Genomic DNA, 20,530 nt, shown 5'->3' on the forward strand with positions numbered 1-20,530 from the left:
GTTTTCTATCATGGGAAAAAGTTGTAGTTTATTTTGTAAGAGGTACACGTTTTTCTAAGGCAGAGATCATCAACTTGATTAATCAACTTATTCAGCCCCGGGCCAACTGTTTCTTGAGTGGATGGTTGGGGTGCTAGAACATGATTTCTAATCATTTTCAAACTGCAAATTAACCCAAACATATATAATATTTGACTAAAACAATAATTTCAAACCTTGCCTACATTTGCCTAAATCTCTCTGTTATGCGTAAGAATACTTGGGAACAGATTTCCAACATTAAAATAACTTGGATCTGGTTTTCTGGTGTTTCTACAGTCTTTTATATCCAACAATGAAAATGTAAAACATATATACCGTATTTAAAATAAAACCACCCGGGGGCCAAATTCGGCCCGCTGGCCACCAGTTGCAGAACCCTGTCCTTAAGGCTTATTTTGCCCAAATCAGATGCTGGTAGCTGTATCCACGACCTTTACCCATAATGCCAAAACATTGGATTCCATTGAAACACCAAAGATACCAATTGCTGTTATTTTCTCAGAAAAATAAGTGTATTCCTAATGCATTGAGAGGTGAGAAAATTACCTGTCTAGAGATTACAAGTAATCAAGTATATACAGTCCGCTCCTTCTAAGGTTTCCACAACTGGATTGAAAATATGAGCAATGGAACCCAATGGAGATTACCATCTAATATACCCTATTTACCAAAAAGGAACACTAGTGTGAAAATGACAGGCTTACAGCAGCCGAAGAGACTCGCTTTCACAACCCAGTGAAAATCTCCTCCCTACTTTCCCAAACATACATTTTTTTTCTTAGCAAAATACATTCTGTTCTGCCTCTTAGAGCTTATACAAGCACACGCATCTCAGCTACTCCTGAGCCTAATTGGCGACAAAATGTTTTTCAGAATAAAATTGCCGTCTGAAAGCTGCTCCATCAGTAGTCCCCCAGAGACCCAGCTATGGCAGCTCTGAGGCTGTCAACATCTCATGGATGCCTCTCCCATCCCTAAAATCTCAATAACAACCACAGGCTTTTAAACGCCGCACTCCCCATCTCACAAATGACCGTCTTCACCTCACTAAAACCAACACTTGTTATTTTTCGGTGGTGTTTTTGATCGGTTGAGGTAGAACATTTTTAATGGCCCCTTTAGAATTTTAAAGTGGATGATATTATAAAAAATTACTGGCCTAAATGAATGTTATGATTGTCTTGACCCACAATCAAACCTCACTATTCGGTATTTCTCTAGATCAAACCTTAGTATGCTGTATGTCTCTAGATCAAACCTCACTATACTGTATGTCTCTAGATCAAACCTCACTATACTGTATGTGTCTAGATTAAACCGCCGTATACTGTATTTCTCTAGATCAAACCTCAGTATACTCTAAGTCTCAGAGGCACTGAGTTATGTATATTTACGATACTGCTAAAATAGGTCAAGTATGTTATTTAACTCTGTGCTAAATAATGGAATGACACAGCTGGTAAGCAATTTGCATATTTCATTCATTAAATTGATGAATCTATAAGCCATTTTGCACCAGTCTGCATTCTGATTACAGAATAGTATTAATGTAATCTAAACATTTTTTCTTGACGTCAAATTAATCTTTCCGTCTCAGTTGTTGGATTACATTAATGTAATTGGTAATTGGCAATTACCTGTTATAACTTATTATGATCACGTAATAAGCAATCTGTACTTGGAAAGCTCCCAGGGAAAGTGATAATTTAAACTGTATGGAACAGAAGAATGATACAAATGCATTGATATAGTAGAATGGAACAGGATAATTATTAGAATACAATAACAGAATTTGAAAATTATTACAATACAATAACAGAATAGGAGAAGGATTAGAATACAATAACAGAATAGGAGAAGGTTTAGAATACAATAATAGAATAGGAGAAAGATTAGAATACAATAATAGAATAGGAGAAAGATTAGAATACAATAATAGAATAGGAGAATGATTAGAATACAATAATAGAATAGGAGAATGATTAGAATACAATAATAGAATAGGAGAATGATTAGAATACAATAACAGAATAGGAGAATGATTAGAATACAATAATAGAAGAGGATAAGGATTAAAATACAATAACAGAATAGGAGAAGGATTGGAATATAATAATAGAATAGGAGAAGGATTAGAATACAAAAACAGAATAGGAGAATGATTAGAATACAATAACAGAATAGGAGAAGGATTAGAATACAGTAATAGAATAGGAGAAGGATTTGAATACAAAAACAGAATAGGAAAAGGATTGAATGCAATAATAGAATAGGGTGATAATTAGAATACAATAATACAATAGGATAATAATTACGATACAATAATAAAACAGGGGAATAATTGGAGTATGTTCTGTCACTGTTCCATTGTACTTTAGTTCAGTAGGTATCATTGGTAAAGGGAGAGAAGCAATATTAACTGCCTCTTGAGTTGTTGATAATATACAGTACTGAAATGCAACAACAGAAGATGTAATTTCGGGAAAGGTTCATGCACAGCACAAATCAGGCACAATAGAAATAACAAAAATCGAAATGCCATATTGTCGAGCACTTGCCTCTTTGCAACAAACACATTTCAATTTCTGGCTGCAATGTGTTGTTCGTAATGAAAAGTCATCCACATCTAAACTAAATGTGAACCAAGCATTTAAGTAAATTATTAAAATTCCACTTGCCAGGATAAACTCAGAGCAAATTCCCTGACAGACCCCTAAATTACACTTGAAACTTTCTCTCCCCTGGACTGCATGGACATGGTAGGAACTGCATGTGCGCTAGGCCGCATGGTCAGAGGGGTTACAATTCCAGGTGGGAGTGAGCAGATGTGACCTTGAGCGCAACGCTCTGTCTGGAAAAGCCTGTAATGAAGGAAGACGTTGATGAATAGTGAAATACAAAAGGTCTCTCATCGCTTTAAGGATGACTAACCAACTGTAAAATGTTGCTAGCTTTAAATTTCAACAAAAACTATACGTTGATGCAAAAACTGCATTTGTTTACTGTGCCGGATCAATGAATTGTAATAGTCAAAATTAAATTATCCTGTACTTTGCAACATTATCACAGAGAATCAGCAATCTGCTAGAAACACCATGGAAATGAGTTGCCGGTATCGTGCTTTCAGTCAGGCTTCAAACTCTCCAGATCCTGTTGGACGTTTTCCTCAACAGACAAAATGAAGTAGCTTTGAAACTGTCCATATCCCCCTCGTAAAACGAATATGAAGTACATTCACATTAGATGAGATAAATTAGGGTATTGCAGAAAGGCAATCTCTCTCTCTCTCTCTCTCTCTCTCTCTCTCTCTCTCTCTCTCTCTCTCTCTCTCTATTCAATTGTTTTTTGGCATGGGAAACATACAGTAGTATTGCCAAAGCAAGTGAAATAAACAATCACAAATGAACAGTTAACATTAAATACACAAACATTTCAAAAGAGAAAAACGTTTGAAATGTTAAATGATTAACTACGCACAAAAACAAACACAAAAATGTTGGTCTATACACTAAATAAAATGTAAAATTGCCTATAAATGAAGATAAAATAGCTCACAGACAAATGTAACTACTTGCATATTACAAAGCTTGCTGGCTTCACTAGGACCCGCGCAGCAAGCTGGTGCATGTGCTGTGGGAACAAATGTAAGTATAAATGGTAAGGAAAATAAATCAACAGATACCCTTTTCTTATCGCAACAGGTCATACATTTTGCTGCGATGGTTGCATACTGTGGTATTTCACTGAACAGATACGGAAGCTGGTCAATATTCGATTTTTTTCAAAATAATTTTCAGGTCCTTGTATTCTGAGTATGTGTTTCTTATAAGGTTTTACATTTGGCAGGTCAGGAAGTGTTCAGGAAGTGCATCTTAGTTTAATTTTGTGGGCAGTGTGCCCATAGCCTGTCTTCTCTTGTGAGCCAGGTCTGCCTATGCAGGCCTCTCTCAATTTCAATGCTATGCTCACTGAGTCTGTACATTGTCAATTCTTTCCTCAGTTTTCTGTCTGTTTAGGGCCAAATAGCATTTCAGTTTGAGATTTTGTCATGTTTTCCCAATAGGTAATATAATTTTATTTTGGTTTGGTTATATTTTGGGGTGGGCAAATTGTCTGAGAGCTGTCCTGAGGCTTTGTTGGGTTAGTAGTGGTTTGTGAACTTAGCACCGGATTAGTTGGATGAGTTGTCACGGCTGTTAAAAGAACTGGACCAAGGTGCAGCGTGCTGAACGTGCATTTTCTCTTTTATTCGAAATGACGCAGACAAAACAATAAACAATACAAAACAAACGGTGAAGCTTAAGGCTATGTGCCATCAAACAAAGTTAACTTCCCACAAAAACAGGTGGGAAAAAGGGTACCTAAGTATGGTTCCCAATTTGAGACAACGATAGACAGCTGTCCCTGATTGAGAACCATACCCGGCCAAAACATAGAAATAGAAACTCATAGAAACACAAAACATAGAATGCCCACCCCAACTCAAGCCCTGACTAAACCAAAATAGAGACATAGAAAGGATCTCTAAGGTCAGGGTGTGACATGAGTGGACTTTTCTCTATGTTCATCTCTGCATTTCAGGGCTTTGTAGTGGTAGAAGTGGGAATCGCTTGAATTTAAGTGGTTATATAATTTGATGGCTTGTTTTTGGATATGAATTAGTTATGGATATTGTCCTAATTCTGCCCTGCATGCATTATTTGGGGCTTTTCTCTGTACTCTAAGAATGCTTTTGCAGAATGTTGCATGAAAGATTTCAATTGGATGTTCGTCCCATTTAAACAAAATATTGATTGGTTTGTGGACCCCACACCTCACTTCCATATAGGGAAATTGGTTCAGTTCTAGATTTTTATATTTTAAGCCAGGTTCTAGTTGGTATGTTAATTTGAATGTGTTTTTTGATGGCGTAAAAAGTCCTTCTTGCTTTCTTTCTCTTTCAATTAATTGACAGCCAAGCAGAAATTACATCTATATGCATACAAACAGTAAATGTGCAATACAAAATTGGAAGCAAACAAACAAACAACTTTTTTCAGGGTCGGGGAGTCTGACAGGGTTTTAGCCCCCACTCTATTAAACATATACTGTATATATACAGATTAAACGGAAAAACTATTAGAAAAGTCCACAGAATCTGGTCTCACCCTGCATGACACGGAAGTTAAATTCATGCTGTATTGTCACCCACAAAGAAGGTCTACAGCATAATCTAAATATCCATGGTCCCTGACAGTATACTCCAAGAACACAATAAACATGGTTTTCCAAAAAAAGATCCAAATCCCAACATTTCACAGTAGGAATGGAAGACATAGTGTGTGTGTGTGTGGGTCAGTGCAAGATAGTCTCTCTCTCTATTTGTCTCACACACTGTTCTACAAGTAGCCTCGTCTAAAACTAGCCGAGTGATAACACTATCCCACGAGAAAACTACAAGGACATGGCCTGAGGTGGTTAGGTGCCGTTAGATCACACAGCTAAAAAAGAGAAACACCTCCATCGCCAGACAAACCCAGACTCTTGTCTCACAGCTGGGCAAAACCCATGGTCTCATGGCTGCTTAAACGTAACTACAGGCACACTCATCGGTAGACTTATGGTCCAGAGTGCTCATTACATGGTAATGAGCTGGAACACGGACAGCGGAGCAAGAGGCTCAAACTGCCAATTAAGCATATGCTGCCGATGCCACAAGCGTTTCAGACAGGACCATCTGATGGCGCACGGTTCTGACTCCGTCCATGAGACATGGACACGCTCCAATAGTGAGTCATCAAGCACCGACATCCTTAAGAATGATGCCACTCATTCAAAATATATTGTCCAACTTTCACTCTACATATATTGTTCTCTCTCTCCTCCCTCGCTCATTCATCCAGCCCCGCTCCTTCTTCCTGCTGGAAGCACTTTTGCACAGTGCTTATCTTAAATTAAGTGACACAAAACTAATATTTCCTCCACTGTTTGTTTTAACTCTGTAAGCCGTATTTGTAGAGTTTCATATGAATGTTATAGTATTGATTCAGATAACATGTTAATGTGGCTTCAAACACGAGGCTTAAAAGAATGCCCTGACGTCTTGGGACTGTATACTGCTAACTCAAACATACATGGGTCAAATGTTCCACTGTGCATCTACACAATACTTTGTCAACAGTGGTACGCCTACCTCTGAGAGAGGTTGTTTTCGTTGACCATAAGGCCAGAGAACCAACATCCATACTCTAGGGTTTCTGTGTCATACAAGCTCCTACTAGGACCTCATATCCCTCCCTGCATTTGTTAAAAGTTCATTTGCCCGTGATCGGGAGTCCCATAGGGTGGCGCACAATGGAACCCAGCGTAGTCCGGGTTAGGGGAGGGTTTGGCCTGGGGGGCTTTAGTTGGCTCATCGTGTTCTAGCGACTCGTCAGGTGAACGGTGTTTCCACCGACACATTGGTATGGCTGGCATCTGGGTTAAGCGGGCGGGTGTTAAGAACTGCAGTTTGGCAGGTCATGTTTTGGAGGACACATGACTCAACCTTCACCTCCCGAGCCCGTTTGGGAGTTGCAGTGATGAGACAAGATCGAAATTGAGGAGAAAAAGGGGGTAAAATACACACACAAAAATATATATAATATTTGTTTTGTTATTGCTCTCCGATATGCACGCAGTAAAATCGATAGTGACAACTAAATGTTTTACATTCCAGGCCCCCGCATGTAGAGGTGTCTCCTCGCATGTAGAGGTGTCTCCTCGCATGTAGAGGTGTCTCCTCGCATGTAGAGGTGTCTCCTCGCATGTAGAGGTGTCTCCTCGCATGTAGAGGTGTCTCCTCGCATGGAGAGGTGTCTCCTCGCATGGAGAGGTGTCTCCTCGCATGGAGAGGTGTCTCCTCGCATGTAGAGGTGTCTCCTCGCATGTAGAGGTGTCTCCTCGCATGTAGAGGTGTCTCCTCGCATGTAGAGGTGTCTCCCCGCATGTAGAGGTGTCTCCCCGCATGTAGAGGTGTCTCCACACACATCTTCACATGTCCATCCGGCCGCCTTGCCTTCCACGTAGAAAGAGGAGAAAGTTGGTGCCAAAAGCAGTTTGCTCGGCATCCCTTTGACCTTGTCATGATTGCGTGTGAGACAGTTTATTTTAATCAGTCTCCCGCTCCCTCGGTGGCTCATTGTTAACCCTTGTGTGTTGTTCGGGTCAATGTTTACCAAAATAATTATATTACACATTTATATTACATATGTGTTCAGATCCGCTGGACCAGAGGGTAATAATAGTGTGGAAAAGTGTGGGTGAAAATATGTATAAATGAAACAAAAAGATTTTGTGTGTGCCTTCACTCTGTCTTCCTCCTCCCTGGGCCTGCTGTTTCAAAATAGCACCAAGAACCTGTCTGTCTCCCATCCTGTCTGCCTGTCTCCTGCTTTTCTCACACTCAACCTTTTGTAGTGTGTGAAACTACAAAATGTCTTGTGGGAACCGGAATATATGTTATTACAATACATTATTTCAATACATTCTTTCGATACATTGTAAAGAAAATCTGAATTTTCCCACACTCTACCCCAGCCAGGCGCAAATTGGGGGAGGGACACAACAAAAAATACAGTTGAAGTCGGAAGTCAACATACACCATAACCAAATACATTTAAAAACTCTGTTTTCACAATTCCTGACATTTAATCCTAGTAAAAAATCCTTGTCTTAGGTCAGTTAGGATCACCACTTTATTTTAAGAATGTGAAATATCAGAATAATAGTAGAGAGAATGATTTATTTCTGCTTTTATTTTTTTCATCACATTCCCAGTGGGTCAGAAGTTTACATACACTCAATTAGTATTTGGTAGCATTGCCTTTAAATTGTTTAACTTGGGTCAAACGTTTTGTGTAGCCTTCCACAAGCTTCCCACAATAAGTTGGGTGAATTTTGGCTCATTCCTCCTGACAGAGGTGGTGTAACTGAGTCAGGTTTGTAGGCTTTCTTGCTCACACACGCTTTTTCAGTTCTGCACACAGATTTTCTATGGGATTGAGGTCAGGGCTTTGTGATGGCCACTCCAATACCTTGACTTTGTTGTCCTTAAGCCATTTTGCCACAACTTTGGAAGTATGCTTGGGGTCATTGTCCATTTGGAAGACCCATTTGCGACCAACTTTAACTTCCTGACTGATGTCTTGAGATGTTGCTTCAATATATCCATAGAATTTCCCTACCCCATGATGCCATCTATTTTGTGCAGTGCACCAGTCCCTCCTGCAGCAAAGCACTAACACAACATGATGCTGCCACCCCCGTGCTTCATGGTTGGGATGGTGTTCTTTGGCTTGCAAGCCTCCTTCCTCCTTTTTCCTCCAAACATAACGATGGTCATTATGGCCAAACATTTCTACTTTTGTTTCATCAGACCAGAGGACATTTCTCCAAAAAGTATGATCTTTGTTCCCATGTGCAGTTGAAAATCTTAGTCTGGCTTTTTTATGGTGGTTTTGGAGCAATGGCTTCTTCCTTGCAGAGCGGCCTTTCAGGTTATGTCGATATAGGACTAGTTTAACTGTGGATATAGATACTTTTGTATCTGTTTCCTCAAGCATCTTCACAATGTCCTTTGCTGTTGTTCTGTTATGAATTTGCACTTTTCGCAACAAAGCACGTTCATCTCTACGAGACAGAATACATCTCATTCCTGAGCGGTATGACGGCTGCGTGGTCACATGGTGTTAATACTTGCGTACTATTGTTTGTACAGATTAACGTGGTACCTTCAGGCATTTGGAAATTGCTCCCAAGGATGAACCAGACAATGTTTTTTCTGAGGTCTTGGCTGATTTCATTTGATTTTCCCATGATGTCAAGCAAAGAGGCACTGAGTTTGAAGGTAGGCCTTGAAATACATCCACAGGTACACCTCCAATTGACTCAAATGATGTCAATTAGCCTATCAGAAGTTCTAAAACCATGACATCATTTTCTGGAAGTTTCCAAGCTGTTTAAAGGCACAGTCAACTTAGTGTATGTAAACCTCTGACCCACTGGAATTGTGATACAGTGACATAATCTCTCTGTCAACAATTGCTGAAAATATTACTTGTGTCATGCACAAAGTAGATGTCCTAACCGACTTACCAAAACTATAGTTTGTTAACAAAAAATTTGTGGAGTGGTTGAAAGCCGAGTTTGAATGACTCCAACCTAAGTGAATGTGAACTTCCGACTTCAACTGTAGCTTTGCTTTGCATCTGTGGCTCCTTACCACAGTCAATCAGCATGTCAAAAATCATCTCTGCTCAGAAGGCCTTAGACAAAAACAATTTTGCAGAGAGAGAAGCTAGTGTGGAAGTAGTGTCTTCCACTTTCGAATATGAAGAATTTTACGAATATGAGAATCATGTCTTTGTCAATTCGGAGTCTGACAGTGATTTGGAAGAAAAGGATGAAATTGACCCAGGACCAGCCCGTTAGCAGCCAGCTTATCAGCAGCCTGCAGGAGGAGCAATATGGATGTAAAAAAATTGGGCAATTGAATGGTCTTCTTGCTCAAGGAATGAGCCATACCGTATGGCTTCCAAAGTGATAAGGATGCAACCAGGCCCGACGAGGATGGTCTTCGTTTGAACTGTTCATCCCGGACACCATCCAGAAAATCATTCTGGACTGCACTAATTTGGAGGGAAGATGTGTTTTTGGAGAGGGATGGAAGGACCAAACTCAATTACATGCATACTTTGGGCTTCTTATCCTTGCTGGTGTTTTCAGACCCAATGGATAATCCACAAAATCCCTGTGGGATGCAGAAACTGGCCGTGAACTTTCCATTGAACAATGTCTCTGGAAAACCTCCACATTATTTCCAGGATTATGCGCTTCGATAACCGAGACACCAGACCAGCTAGGCAGCAGAGAGAGAGGCTAGCTGCAATCAGGTCAGTGTGGGACAAGTGGGTGTACCGCCTTCCCCTGTTCTACAACCCTGGGCCCAACATTACTCTTGATGAGCAGTTTATGCCATTTAAGGGCCGCTGCCCCTTCAGGCAGTACATACCGTCTAAACCAGCAAAATATGGAATCAAGATCTGGTCCACCTGTGATGCTGCTTCATCATATGCGTGGAACTTGCAAGTGTATACAGGGAAGCCAGATGGAGGAGCCCCTGAGAAGAACCAAGGGATGCGGGTTGTCCTGGAAATGATACAAGGACACCGTGTTCATAACATCACATGGAATAACTTTTTGACTTCACACAAGCGGGGACAGGAGCTCCTCAAGAGGAAGATGACGATGGTAGGAACGGTGTGAAAAAACAAGCCATAGCTCCCACCTCAGCTGTTGAATACACAGAACAGTTTTCACGTCCGACATGTCCCTAGAGTCCTATGTGGCAAAGAATGGCAAAAATGAGTACGCTGCATAGGGATGGGAGAATCTGTGGGCAGGAACATCAATAACCAGAAATCCTAATGGATTACAATGCCACAAAAGGAGGGGTGGACATTTTAGACAAGCTGGCGACTGGCTACAGCTGCAAAAGAAGAACCCTACGCTAGCCTCTTGTGGTTTTCTTCAACATCTTGGACATCTTGGCATACAACGCGTTTGTCATCTGGATGGCGTTGAACCCAGATTGGAACAGAGGGAAGCTCCAGAGGAGACGGCTCTTTTTCGAGGAGCTGGGCAAGGCATTGGTAAGACCTAAATTCCAGAAGAGGAAACATATCTCAAGGCCATCGTGAGGAGGATTCAGGAGGAGGATGCTGGTGCCCCATCCGCACGACCCACAAACCAACAACTCCAATAAGTGTGAGGGTGTTGTTGCATGTGTGTGTGTCTGACTCCCCTACCTTGGCCTGCTGTAACTATGTATATGAGTGAGGAAGTGAGATGTTAGTAAAATTCCTGAACTAAGTGTTTTCATCATTCTAGATTGCAGCCGGTAGCAACAAGAAGAAGTGCTGTGATGTGTGTGGATCCAAGAAGGACAGGAAGACACAGTACACATGCATCAAGTCTAAGAAATACATTTGCACCACACACACACAGTACAACTCTGTCCCTCATATGGCGTGTAGACCAGCATTAATTTGTGTTCAATGGGGCTAATTTTTTGTTTCCATAAAATACTGTATGTAAAATATGTCCTTCCAAATTGTTTAGTTCAAAGCAATTAACATCAATAGTTCTCACATTCTGACCTTAGTTCGTTTTTTATGTCTTTGTTTCAGTATGGTCAGGGCGTGAGTTGGGTGGGTTGTCTATGTTCTTTTTTCTATAATTTGGGATTTTCTGTGTTCGGCTTGGTATGGATCTCAATCAGAGGCAGCTGTCAATCGTTGTCCCTGATTGAGAATCCTACTTAGGTAGCCTTTTCCCACTTGTGTTACGTGGATGTGTATTTTCTGTCTTTGTGTACGACACCAGACTGAACTGTTTCGTTTGATATCATTCTCGCTGTTATTTTTGTTTTAGTGTTCTGAGTTGAATAAATATCGTCATGAACACGTAACACGCTGCCCTTTGGTCCGATCCTTGCTACTCCTTGTCAGAAGAAGAGGACGAACATTACAATAGTGATGAAAATCTTGTTTCATTTATATTTGTTCAAGATAAACATGATTTACTCCACCCATGTCTTGATAATAATTCATTTTGTTTTCAAAAATCACAGCCTGTTGATAAATATGATCTAGCAAAGGTAAATGCCAAATATTAACCATGTATGCTGTCCATATTACTTGTAATTGATATAAGTCGACATCTAAGTACTAAGTATTTTTACGTACATTTTTATGGCTGTATTGTTTTAAATACCCAATAATGGTGTGGGTCCATCAGACCCGCGAACATTGGGTGAATAACAAAAAACATGAACACCACCCAAGAGTTAGAGAGAGCCAGGCCAGGAGTGTACAACAGTACATCAGTTCAGCACAGCTCACTGTCCGTGTAACAGAGACGAGGTTAGCGTTTGACCAGAGTTCCAGGGACTCTCTGCGTCCTCTTCCTCCTCCTCCTCCTTCACCTTTCATTCACACAAAGGACGACAGAGAGAGGAATTAGCCCCATACCAGGCATTTCCATCAAACAGACCCGTCATTAATTATGCCTTCAATCACAGAGCGGATGACAGGCCGGTTCTCAATTAGCAGCCATTGGAATGCAGCTCGGAGGCTTTGGACATCTCCAATCCCATGGAGAAATAAAGGCCACTGAGGATCCAGACGATGCCTGGAAATGGAGTAGTGGATGAACTGTGTAGCGGGTCTGGATGGTGGATGTTCATGCGTTGATGTTATGTGGAATGTGGAAATATGTGCATTCAAATCAAATCAAATTGTACTCATCACGTACACAGTTTACAACAGGTATAAAAGGTGCAGTGAAATGCTTACATGCTATGTCCCTCAACATCGCAGTACAAAATGTTTAAATGTGTTTGTTGAATGATAAGGAAAGAGAAATTTGATGCATTGCTAACAATGGAAACTATATAATTGATGCTTGGAACTTGACATTTGTGGAATGTCAAAGTAACAGCGTTGAGATCTTTCTTTCAATACATCATCCAATCAAAACCCACAAAATATTGGCTTTGATAAGTGATTTCGTAACAAAATGAATCTAATACCTGCATAGATTAAATAGTGCTCGATCACATAGCCACCCAGCCCACACATGGAAATGCAAACCATTCTCATTAGCTGTTAAACCGTGCAGGCGTGAAATGGCCGCTCGCCGTCTGTCGATACCTCTGCCTCTGTCTCAATGTGCAGTGCACAGCATATACCATAGCTTTATAGACATATCGAGCTGGTAAATTGGTGGGCAGAACTGAACACAAAATGATTAATTAGATTTGTTTTGAATGTGTTTTCTCTCAGCAGCACTGTGTGTGAGTGTATGTGTGCATGTGTGTGTGCGTGTTAGACAGGGTCAGCTCCAGGCATAAATGACATAAGCGGTTGCTTAGGCCAGAGGCTCCCATAAAAAAAATACAGCAGAAAATATTAGACTTTTCTTGGGGGGGTGGGGGGGAGAACTCAGTCGCAGTCTCAACTTATTGTTGAGAGTTAGAATAGTAGAAATGTGGTTGTGCATCACACATTTTTCTCTCGTTTTGTCAGCCATTGACAGTCACTCAATTTGCGATGTCAGCTAAACATTTTTTTTGATTCGTAAGATAGTTTAGCCAGTTCTAAACTTGTTGTAATCATGGCCGGATATGCTTAGGGGCCCTGACCTCCAGGGGGCCCCCATTGATTTTGTTTGTCACTCTCATTCAGATATCATTAACATGGCATAAGTCATGGTAAAATGTGTAGAAATGCAGGAAATTAGATTTAAAACTGCAACAAACAAAAAAATACTGCTTGGTGGGGGGCCCCCCAACCAAATCTCACTTAGGGTCTCTAAAAGCCTAGAGCCAGCCCTGGTTTCAGAAACCACTATTCATTGAGTCACTGATACCTCCCTCACAGTGAATAAATATGCCGTAATACGGAGATAAATATGAAGCCAATATGGGGTCTCACCCAGATCATATTATTCATACGAGCTTGATCGATACAACAAGGCTCTGTCATGCTGCCCTCTCATCTTCAAAAACAATTGAGTATTTTCATTTGAATCTGGGCAATACCTTAGCTGTGGTATTGGCTCTGCCAGAAACTATATAGTATGGATGCTAGGGGGGTTCAAACTCAGGAAAACTATTGATTTGGTAAAATCTCACTCAATGCTCATATTGAATAAAAGAGACATTCAAGGATTTATAGACAACATTTCATGAAATGAGCCCTGGTAATGGTCATGTTGGATGGATATGATGCCAGAGAGCTATCCATTGAACTCCCCCCAAAAAAGAAACTGTAATTGAGACAACAAAAAGTGGAGATGAGATTTTGAAGAAAGATTCAATACAGAGCAAGATATCAGTGGGAGAGAGAGAGGAAGTGGCCTAAATACAGCCATTCATCATAAGTGAAAAACATGAAAGCAAGGACAAGGAAAATTTAACACACAGTCATCCTTGCTCCTCTTGAAGAATAGGACTGAAATGTAATACAACACCCAAGTTTCAAGGGCTTTTAACTAAAGCTGTGAAGCTTCATTCCAAGACCATAAACACATTACCGAGGGACGCCTGTTGTTCATTGTCCATTAAGATATTTGGATAAATAAAAACCTCTAGCCTGTAGAGATTGAGCATGCACTCTAAGAAAAACAGATTATATGTAAACCTAAAGAAGTTATTTGGCTGTCCTGATAGGAGAACCTTTCGAATAACCATTTTTGGGTCCAGGTAGATCCCCTTTTGGTTCCAGGTAGAAACCCTTTTGGTTCCAGGTAGAACTCTTTTATTTTTATATTTTTATTTATCTGTTATTTTACCAGGGAAGTTGACTGAGAACACGTTCTCATTTACAGCAACGACCTGGGGAATAGTTACAGGGGAGAGGAGGGGGATGAACCCCATGTAGAACCCTTTGTGTAAAGGGTTCTATATGGAACACAAAAAAGATCTACCTGGAACCAAAAAGGGTTCTTCAAAGGGTACTCCTATGGGGACAGCCGAAGAACCCTTTCGGAAACCTTTTTTTCTAAGAGTGTGGCTGAAAGGTTGCATTGGTCCATTCTAAAATCAGACAAAATGAATGATCTATCAACACTGACAAATTATCTCCATCCATCCTAACACCATAACTTTAGTCTCCTCACTCTCCTGGCTGGCAGAAGGTTCTGGATGCTGGCCAAGAAGTCTGTATTGTCATTTCCTACCCGTCTGCTTCTTTCTGTGTCAGTCAGTCTAATGGTTTTGGACCAGTGATCTGGCAGACAGCTTTACCTGCCTTAGTTTCAAACATGTGCTGCTGACCTATGCATTACACTCATATATACTGTATGTCAAGTGGTGAAGTGTCAAGAATTACATAGTTCTGTGTTTACTCTTGTCAAAGCCTTTTCAAGGGCAATAGCAATGCTTATCACTACGAATTGATGAAGTCGTCATCAAAGTTCTTAAAACGACCAAGAGTCCATCAAGTACTCTTCCCTAATGTCCTTTTCATGTCCCTGCCTGTGATTTCATTGGTTAACAACATGCTGCTGCTGTCCAGTGTCCACTGGCTCACCTTCAGTTCCAGAGGCAGGAATGTCAAAGGCAGAAATGGCACGGAGACAATAAAGCCTAATGATGTTTGATTGGGTGGCGCAGGACATCCGCAGGATGCTCGCCTAGACCTCAACTCGGGACACAATAAATACCTGAAAGCAGAGGAGCAAGAAGAGGGTCAACACTGGCTGGACAGATACTCTGAGGCTCTATCATAAGCAATCTGATTCCATTGGGTGCCTAGTGAGTCAGTGCCAGATACACTTTGCATCTTGTAGCTTTGTAGAACTACTTTTGGGCATTTCCTGTTTAATGCATTTCACTTGAGTTCGATGAGTCCTAATTTCAACCTTTTTATATAATTGTTCACATTACATAAGCAATCACAAAGGTTTAAAAAAAAGAAGTGGATAAAAGACCGAAATGACACACGCATTGTGCAATCAATCAAATGTATTTATAAAGCCCTTCTTACATCAGCCGATGTCACAAAGTGCTACACAGAAACTCTGCCTAAAATCCCAAACAGCAAGCAATGCAGATGTAGAAGCTAGGAAAAACTCCCTAGAAAGGCAGGAACCCAGGAAGAAAGCTATAGAGGAACCAGGCTATGAGGGGTGGCCAGTCCTCTTCTGGCTGTGCCGGGTGGAGATTATAACAGAACATGGCCAAGATGTTCAAATGTTCATAGATAACCAGCAGGGTCAAATAACAACAATCACAGTGGTTGTAGAGGGTGCAACAGGTCAGCACCTCAGGAGTAAATCTCAGTTGGCTTTTCATAGCCGAGCATTCAGAGTATCTCTACCGCACCTGCTGACTTTAGAGAGTTGAAAATAGAAGGTCTGGGACAAGGTAGCACGTCCGGTGAACAGGCCAGGGTTCCATAGCCTGCCCTGACCTCGAGACTGCCTAACGCCTTGTACTGTTTGGACTCTGATCTGGTTTATGATCTGTCGTCTGTACCCGACCTGACTTTTGCCTACCCCTTGTGTTATAATAAATACCGGAGCTCAACCATCTGGCTCCTGTGTCTGCATATGGGTCTCGCCTTGTGCCCTTATAGTTTCTAAATGTCAACAAAAAAAATCACTTGACAAGTTAATGGAAACGTAGCTAGTGTCACAGACATAGAGGAGGTGTACTGTAGATGAGATGAGGAGAATTGTCAAGGGCGATATTAAATTAATGTACCAAACATATTGAAGAGAACTCCGGAGTCTGATTACAAAGCAAATGCTATCACACATTCTCCTCTCTTTCTCTCTCTCTCTCTTCTAAATGACATCAATCAGGATGGAGATAGTGTGGCATGATTTTACTACTTTCTCCTCCTTTTTCTTGCCGTCCATATTACGCTATAGATTAAAATGACCTGACACTTGGAAGAGCCCATTCCGGGCCACTGATATTCTGCCATAGATCCCAGCAGCGTGATAGAAACACCAATAGGCTGTTGAACAAAGAGGCATTAGAGTGAAGATAAACCTGGGAGGAAGAGACATAAATCTGATCCCAGGCATGGTTTAAGATGGTTTCAGGGCCACTCTTAATCAATAAGACACTCGTTAAGGAACGCTTCAGTCTCACTGTCTCATACTAAACTTACAGCCTGAAAGTATGTAGTATATATATATATATATATATATATATATATATATATATATATATATATATATATATATATATATACATACATATATATATATATATATATATACATATATATAAATACACATATATACATATATATACATATATATGTACACATATACACATATACACACATATATATATACTACATACTTTCAGGCTGTAAGTATAGTATGAGACAGTGATATATATGAAGTATATAGAAGAGAAAGGGTCAGTACTAAGCTAGCCACCTGCTAAAATGCATGTGTATTGTGTTTGAAATAGTGAAAAACAACAGTAAGGCTCGAATCCTTACTTTGTGATGCACACACTTGGACCCTGGCATTGAACATGCGCTGATGTCAAAAACTCCAGTAAGGATTCCGGTTCCAATATAAGTGGTAAAGGTGAAAAAGGGTGCTTAAATGTTGTTGTTTTGTAACCAAAGTGACGGCTACAACCATTGGCTCTTCTACTAGATCATACTGTATATGGTCTTTCTCAACAACTGGACTCTTTCTGCGGGACTCCCATCCCATCGCATTGACAGGAGCAGGTTTGTTGCCCTTTAAGATGATTGACTTAAAAAAAGTACAAAATTGAGGTAAGCATTTCCCTTCCCATAGTGTGTCCTTGACATTTACAGTAGTGGTGGAGGCTGACATTGTCTCACAACCGTGTGGAAATGGGATTCTGGAGCAGCAGGAGTGTCAGATGAAGGTGCCTGATCAACAGGAGTCCTTCCAGTCTCTCCTACAACCTCTATTGCAGCTCTGACATAGAATATCCATGGTAATCATATCAATCCGCTGTGTTTTTATGCTACCATCCGTCACCTCTTCTACATTGTAACTACAACCCTCTCACTGCGTACGTGACCTACTGTTTTCCTCTGTCTTTTCAAACCCAACTGTCAAAGGAAGCCAGTCCTGAGAGGAGATACATCAACAGGGTGGATTGACAGTCAGGGGCCGTCTGCCAGACAAGCCTTCCGGTGTTTCAACAAGAACGATGGGGATAAAATTATTTTTATGTCTTTGCTCCAATCAGATTACGTTTCGGTCTTCCTGTGAGCGGGTGTCTGACACCGGTATTGTGTATCATGGCTCAAGGGCTTCTTAATAAATAAACTGCCTCGCTGATTAAAAAAAATATGCTGTGTCCAATCCGCCTCTGGATTTGTCATTTTCTGTTATTTCATTCTACCATGTCAGGTTATTTTCATATTGTCTTAGAATGTTTATCCAGTTGATCAAATATCAATCAAAATACAGCGAGATAGAGAAAAAAGTTCATATCTAGTATCTAGTACTTGGTATACATTTCATAAGTTTACGTGAAGTTAGCAAGTGATGTCTTGAAGTTGGGCCCACAATATCAAGTCAATACAGACACTCTGGTTCAAATCCAGGCTCTATCACAACCGGTCATGAGTGGGAGTCCCATAGGGCAGCGCACAATTGGCACAGAGTTGTCTGTGTTTGGCCGGTGTAGGCCGTCATTGTAAATAATAAGTTGTCCTTAACTGACATGCCTTGTTAAATAAAGATTATATTTTTTAAATACATTCAAATACAGGCCTAGGAGTCTTTCTGGACATACAGTACTGCTGACCCTGCACATGCTACATATCAACTGTTTTGAACCTAACTTGACGATTCACAAAAGCACATACAGCATAATTCTCCATTGAAGTGTTGGATAACACACTGATGTGTACCCTGATAGAGCTGTGTAGTCCATCTGCAGACTACTTCTCCCCTCCTACACATGATATGTTTACGTTACTGCGTCTTTAGTATCAGGGACGGTGACAGGGTGAAAAGAGACCGTGGAACTCTGAGGACACAACAGCATCCATTTTAAAATGAAATGGTTTGGTAATTATAAGCATGCCTTTTATTTCATCTGTCCTGTGTCCCTCGCCGTTAAAGCAACCTTCAATTCATTGTTGAAGGGAAACATTTCTAAGACGACACTAATGACTTCGTATTCAGTTAAAAATGTAGCTCTCCCATTCATTTAGACCGCCGCGGCACAAATGCCGCAAATTCATCCTCGTTTCCTTCAAGGCAGACTTGAGATTTATGATTATGAAGATCTGGCTGCATGACTGTGACTACCTGACAAAGGTCTAAATAGGATTTTTAGACAATAACAATTATGGTGACAAGCAGTGCAAAGCATCAAGGGCCGTTTAAAACATAGACAAACACATGCAGCACATATGGTATTTGCTACTACGCAGCCTCAATACTGTTTCATATTTAGTGGGAATGTGTTGGATGATAACTATTTAAAAGAAAACCATTGCCCTCTCCCAGAAGCTTGGCTGGTGCGTAAAAACCAGTGAATTCAGACAAAGATATGTAATGTGTTGGATGAGCAATTAGAGGTGCTGTTTTTACCTACACTGTTATTAAAAAACAATCACACACAACATGAGGAGCCTCTCTGTTCCTGCTTAATTGGTTTCATGTAGTACAATAATCCAGGGGGGAGGATTCTAGCAGAGCAACTGAGAAAACAGGAGGTGAGTAAGTGAGTGAGTGTGAGTGTGAGTGTGAGTGTGAGTGTGAGTGTGTGTGTGTGTGTGTGTGTGTGTGTGTGTGTGTGTGTGTGTGTGTGTGTGTGTGTGTACTTTCAACAATGGTGGCAGCCCAGGACTTGGACTGGGATGATAATGACTAGCATCTCTGGCAGGAGTACACAGTACTAGCAACCCTCCTGTTTCACGGTGATCACACTGCAACATGTACAATAAAGGCCGAGACCTCTTGGCAGAGGCTATAGTACAGGAAAGCTTAGCCTTGCATAAGACACCGCGTATTGAATGCATTGGTGTCCTAGAATGTGGATCCCGGAACATATTCAGTCAAATGTCCCAAGGTTGACATGTTTCCAAAAACCATGTCTATAATCTGGAACTCCTTGTCCGTCCATACGGTTTACGGATTACATCTGAACTTTTCTCCAAACCTGCACCTAATTCAGGCTGTGGTAGGCAGTGTACAAGATGAGCTACCGCTTAGCCTACAGAACCACTGTAGCCTACCATCTGATACAAAATGGCTAGACTTTCTTGACCAATTCCAACGTTAAGGACATTACATTTGCATGCAAAACCACAACTTCAATGTCTCACAGAATGGACAAACTAAATATATATGAAACGTTCTGTAGTACCCCTTGTGGGAGCGTATATCTCAAAAAGCGCACTTCTAAATATTGACAAATAAGAATCGTTCGGATGTTACATTAAATTTATAAGCTTTTTGGGGTGACAGAACATATTAGCAAAAGTCTGTGAGTTTTTAAGTCTTAGGTCAAAAATATTGATTTCCATTTCGAAGGAAAGGCTTGGCTGAACACAAAAACAGTCATTTCCATTATTACTTTAGAGAGGAAAAACAACCGTTATGGATGTTACACCCTCTGTTAATGGATGTTACAGAGTCTGAAATAGACATTCCAATCTTAAAGATTTCTTGATCAAAATCTATCATAACACCTTTGTTGTCATTTGGAATGTTTTTTAAAGGTCAGCAGAAGGCAAAGTACCTTAGAATTGCATAATTACAGTCAGCCTGAATAGTATAGAAGGTCAGGCGCCACACCATATTGAGTTTTTTGTTATTAAATACAGTCACCTCCAAAATGATTGCCACCCTTGTTAAAGATTAACAAAAAAATCATATAAAATAAGTAATACAAATACTGAGCTATATTGTATGCTCAAAAAATGTATAACATTTTATT

Source organism: Oncorhynchus clarkii, chromosome 4 (assembly GCF_045791955.1).
Source record: "Oncorhynchus clarkii lewisi isolate Uvic-CL-2024 chromosome 4, UVic_Ocla_1.0, whole genome shotgun sequence".
NCBI classification, from domain to species: domain Eukaryota; kingdom Metazoa; phylum Chordata; class Actinopteri; order Salmoniformes; family Salmonidae; genus Oncorhynchus; species Oncorhynchus clarkii.